The following is a 6,000-nucleotide window of genomic DNA, read 5'->3' as shown; positions in this document are numbered from 1 at the left end:
CAAGGTCACCTCTGAACACTGTTGAAATGTAAACTTTAACGAAAGGTCACGATACGAATGAAAATAAGCACACGAAAATACGTCAAAGGATCCGATCCTTCCTATATCCCATCCCACATGTATATAAAATTAGTTTTGTAAGCTATTCTAATATAAGACATTTTATCTGTTTCATATGTGAAATAATTCGGAGAGCCACACTCGAGCCCTGAAAGTGAAAGATATGGACTTCCTTGTCGAAGCCATCACCAGTGGCCGCTCTACAATCAAAGTCTATCATAAATAGTGTATGTGCGACGAAAATAAATGCATAATTAAGTGCGACAACGGACAAGGTAATCAATCGACAAGACGATGACAATATAATGAATACTGTCAAAACAGAAAGTTGTGTACCAGTTGTGGTAGTCAAATTACTTTTGCAACGATGAAAAATGAAGTGTGACTCTATTTCCTTATAAATTTTGTAAATATGTGTACTTATAGCCTTAATTTTAAGAATCACGAAGAAAGACTGAATCGATGCAAACACTGATAGAAAACAGAACAAATTCACAATGATCCACCGTCAGTAATTACAAATTGAAACGTTAATTCTTTTATTATGGAATGAATATAAAATGAAACTTTTAATAACCTGTATGTTACACTCGAAAATTACAAATATTCCAATGGGCATGAGGATGAAAGTAACACCTTCGGTATTCCTTCCCTCCTCATGGGAGGCAGTGTAATATTAGTAATTTTCGCCTCACAAACATTAATATACGCTCAATAGTAAACGCCTGATGGCCTAAAGTTATCGAAAAATTGTAAAGTAAAAGACATGAATCATCGCATAGCAGCGACAGAATCTATTATTCTTTATCTTTGCCCTTCTTGCGCGGTGCCAGTAAATCTCTATGTACATGTATCGATTAATGGTATAAAAAAAAGAATTCTGTTGTTTCAAGACAAATGAGGTTTTTCGCGCCTCACCTTTTACTGTTTGTATTCCATGAGAGGCGGACGCGGACTTGCTGCGTTCCGCAACTGTATTTTATATTTTATGTGAAAATATTTAGTGAATATGCTAATTGTTATTTTTTTCCAATCAGAAAAGATGTAGTTTCTTGTAACTGATATCGAACAGACAGCATCCAGAGGACATTTTGACTGTTATGTATAAAGTATTTAACCACAATGGTCATCTATTGTAATTTAATATGAAAAGGTACGTAGCATTAAAAAAAACGTGTGTTAAAGATAAGTGTGCTTATTTTCGTAAATTAACCTTGATGATTCCATCTCCTTATTTAACTGAATGATAATTATTTTTGTGTTACTTCATCAGAAATTACGATCACGCTGATGGGCCGAACGCAGCATGAGGCAGAAGGAACATTATCGTTTTCCTATTATTTCTGAACCAACTTTTTTTAATTGTGTAGTGTTGCATTTCTTTTAAAGTCTATAAATCTTCTGGTCCCTTAGTGTTGATCCGGGTATGACTACATCGCGACTATAAAAATGCACAGAAATGATAATGTTTCTTCCGAGCGATCTCAAATATATATATATATATCAATATGCTGCTCTTATTCAGGTATTTAATGGTCAACGTATGTTATTATAATAGCGTAATAAATCCCTGATTCTGTTGCCAAGTGGCCCACCAAAATATTCACTTTTTCGACATCAAAAAAAAAAAAAAAAGTAGCAATTCTTTTTATTTTTGTCCCCCAAGAGCAACGCTACAGCCACAAATTTCTCTTCTCCCTGATTCTATTCAGTACCTCCTCATTAGTAATGTGATCTGTCCATCTAATCTTCAGCATTCTTCTGTAGCACCAAATTTCAAAAGCTTCTATTCTCTTCTTGTCTACACTGGTTATCGTCCATGTTTCACTTCCATACATGGCTACACTCCACACAAATACTTTCAGAAACGACTTCCTGACACTTGAATCTATACTCGATGTTAACAAATGTCTCTTCTTCTGAAATGCTTTCCTTGCCATAGCCAGTCTACAGTTTACATCCTCTCTACTTCAATGACCACTTGTTATTTTGCTCTCCAACTACCAAAACTCATTTACTACTTTAAGGGTTTCATTTCCTCATCTAACACCCTCAGCATCACCTGATTTAATTCGACTACACTCCATTGTCCTCGTTTTGCTTTTGCTGATGTCCATCTTATATCCTTCTTTCAAGACAGTCAATTCCACTCAGCTGCTCTTCCAGGACCTTTGCTGTCTCTGATGGAACTACAATTTCGTCAGCAAACCTCAAAGGTTTTATTTCTTCTCCCTGGATTTTAATTCCTACTCCAAATTTTTCTTTTGTTTCCTTTACTGCTTGCTCAACATACAGAATGAATAACATTGGGGGTAGGCTACAGCCCTGTCGCACTTTCTTCTCAATCACTGCTTCCCTCTCATGCCCCTCAACTCTTATGACTGCCATCTGGTTTCTGTACAAATTGTACATAGCCTTTTGCTCCCTGTATTTTACACCTGCAACCTTCAGAATTTAAAAGAGAGTGTTCCAGTCAACATTGTCAAAAGCTTTTTCTAAGTCTACATATGCTAGAAATGTAGGTTTGCCTTTCTTTAACCTATATTCTAAGGTATGTTGAAAAGTCAGTACCGTCTCACGTTTCAACATTTCTATGGAATCCAAACTGATCTCCCCCGAGGTCAGCTTCTATCAGTTTTTCCACTCATCTGTAAAGAATTCGTGTTAGTATTTTGGAACCGTGACTTATTAAACTGATGATTTGGCCATTTTTGCACCGAAAACTAAAACATTGAAAAATTCCCAGAATTCAAAAAAGTTCCTGGATTTTTCTCGGGAATCTTCCAGATGAAAAAATTCCTGAGATTTCCTGGATTTCTTGGTTGTCCTAGGGCACACACACTATGATGTAGGAAGGTATAAGAAAATCAAGATCAGTCCAGTCTGTCCTAAACATCATCTTTCAACTACAGTATTGAGGTAATGAAAGGTAACATTGTGCTGAGTATAAGGGCGTGTGGAATTTAGTGGTAACAGATTTGTGGACGTAGCAGTCCAGGACGCCTATACAAGAGCAAGTGAAAGACAAATTGTGGTAAAGATGACTACCTGGCCATGGTGTAGATCCTTCCACCCTCTCAAAGTGAAACGAACATCATCTCACTCACCTCTTGATTATGGCACTGTCTTCTGATACACTGGTTCTTCTTCCAGCAAGGGAGCACACCAATGGGTGTGCAGTTTGTGCAGACAATAATTTTGTTGAAAATTTCCATTGAAATAACAACAGAAAAGGTACCAAACGCCAAATACATTATTGCCTTTGCTCTTCTCTTATCCCAAAATTTAGGGATATTGAAATTTTTTAAAAATAATATTTCAACTTTCAACAGACTTCTTACTTTGTAGTTGATAACATTTGTTTATTACTGCGCAATACATTTTATACATTTCCGATTTTTAAATCTACATTAGATATTCCACCACTTTTAACTGATATTGTTTAAAAACGTGAAGAAACTTAACAACTACATTGTTGGATATCCCTAGCCAAAACAACAACCATCAAAATATCTACGTTACTGAGCAGTCGAATCACTTATATTACTGAGCAACTATCCCAGAACCCACTACCAGTTGCAGGATGCCAATGTAATGGTTTCTGGGGGTGACAAAAATTTGTTTTCCAATATTTCAAATAATTGTAAACCAGATTTAAAAAAGCTGCCATAATCTACTCATTAAGAGACCGAGTCTTATGTTGAAAGATTAACAAAATACAAGTATTACAGTGAAACTGTGTGTTCATCTTCAGGCAGCATGATGGCTCACAAATACTCAGACTTTATTCAGTTCGTATTTGAGAATGAGAACACTTAGCAACTTCCAACAAACTTTACACATGATGCCAAATCTTTACAAAACTTTTTCTTGCTGATCTCCCCACAAAATGTTGAATGGATAAAAGTTTATTGCTTATTACATTTTCACTGTTCATGTAGTAAAACTTCAGCACCAGACGTGACATTTTAATTTATTACTTCTTTACTACAAACTAGTTGTAACAGAATTCACAGGCAGTATACACATATATCACTGAATGTACTTGCAAAATTATACCACAGTATGACACACAGTTCAGGAGGTATGACATCACAGACATTCTGATGGATGAAAGACTAGCTTCAGTTTAAAATGGCACACAGTAAGGTTTCTGTTGTGGATTGGCAAGAGAGCCAACCCACTATGAGAGGAAGCCGAAAGGCACGCCTTTTAGCTCACGCAGGCTGGCGTGAGGTCTGGAACAGGACAATGAAATGAGACTAACAAAAAACGTATGTAGCTGCTGGAATACTTAACTTTAATCCATAATTGGTGAACATCGCTCTTGACGGTACATGTTTTACAGCATCAATAGTAACTGGTAATGGCGCCTTGCTAGGTCGTAGCAAATGACGTAGCTGAAGGCAATGCTAACTATCGTCTCGGCAAATGAGAGCGTATTTTGTCAGTGAACCATCGCTAGCAAAGTCGGCTGTACAACTGGGGCGAGTGCTAGGAAGTCTCTCTAGACCTGCCGTGTGGCGGCGCTTGGTCTGCTATCACTGATAGTGGCGACACGCGGGTCCAACGTATACTAACGGACCGTGGCCGATTTAAAGGCTACCACCTAGCAAGTGTGGTGTCTGGTGGTGACACCACAGTTTCAACATCAGCATAACATTTTGAAATAGTACTTCTTTACTACTAACTCCATTTGCAACACACTTTGCAGACGGTATCTACACATGTTGTAGCGATTTGATAATTTTGGTGTAAATTCTAGAACCACTCAGCCTTCTACTGTCTCAAACACACGATATTTTACATGCGAGTGTGGAATGATAGTATCCTACCTACTGCACATCACATGTCTGTGTGTGCAGGTTTAAATTCAGTAGCAGGAAGAATGTAGACGCAGCAGTCGAATGGCACCGACAAGTACCTGTCGGGTGATCCATGGAAGTTTTAGTGAAAGTGTGTATGAGAGGACCATGGTGTATTTATGTAACTCTGTGATAATAGTGTCAGTCACTATTGTTAGTGAAAAAAGAACAGTTGAGAAGGTACTTTTGAAGAAAAACTTTAGTCTTAGCCTTGTTGAAAGGAAGACGTGTATTATGGTTCATGTTGAGACTGCACATGGTGCCTTAGCTAACTTTCTCTTATATATAAATTAGGTTGTTTCTAACATTTTGAGACATGAGAGGCTTACAAATCAGTATATATTTATATGAAGAGTGAGGTTTGTAATATGTCCAAAGTTCAAATATACGTCATTAGTTGAAGCAAATGAAATTGGTATGTCTAATTTTTATCAGTAGAGAGAGTCTTAAGAAATTTCTGTACCTAGCAGCATACTTCAGAGAAGAAAGTGAAAAAGAGTTTGCAGCAGCAGGCTAACCAGCAAGTAAAGTCAGCTGAGCATGTCAAGTAAGTCATCTCGTAAAAGAAGTGGAAGTTAGTATATTTACTTCGCACTTAAATTGTCATCCAAAGCCATTAGAACGTGGCAACCAGTGAGGAAGGACTGAAAAAACAGGAATTCTAAGACCAAAAAAGAGAAAATATGCTGTTGTGTGTTGCAATAGCAACTAAACCAAATACGACAAAGAATCTACTACAAGACAATGGAACATGCTCAAGTATATAAAGGAACAATGCAGACGTGGAAACCAACATTAGATGCCACTGGCACCAGCTGCTGTTCATCAGTGCTGACCTGCCTCCACATCCACTCACCAACGCAGTGAAGATTCTCCGACGGGTGAGCGTAAAACAGAACTTTATTGTTTTAGCACAAAGTGGTACAAAAGGTTTAGTGAACTTCATTAGTGTAGTTACCATACTTAAAGTTAGTTAAATGCTTACAAGATCAAAAGCTTGCAATAATATGGATAACATATGACAAGTCGAGGAAACTCAAGAACGAGCCATGGGTATGAAAGTTAGTAAGGAAGT

Source organism: Schistocerca serialis, chromosome 1 (genome assembly GCF_023864345.2).
Source record: "Schistocerca serialis cubense isolate TAMUIC-IGC-003099 chromosome 1, iqSchSeri2.2, whole genome shotgun sequence".
In the NCBI taxonomy this organism is placed as follows: domain Eukaryota; kingdom Metazoa; phylum Arthropoda; class Insecta; order Orthoptera; family Acrididae; genus Schistocerca; species Schistocerca serialis.
This window is presented reverse-complemented; position numbering follows the sequence as displayed.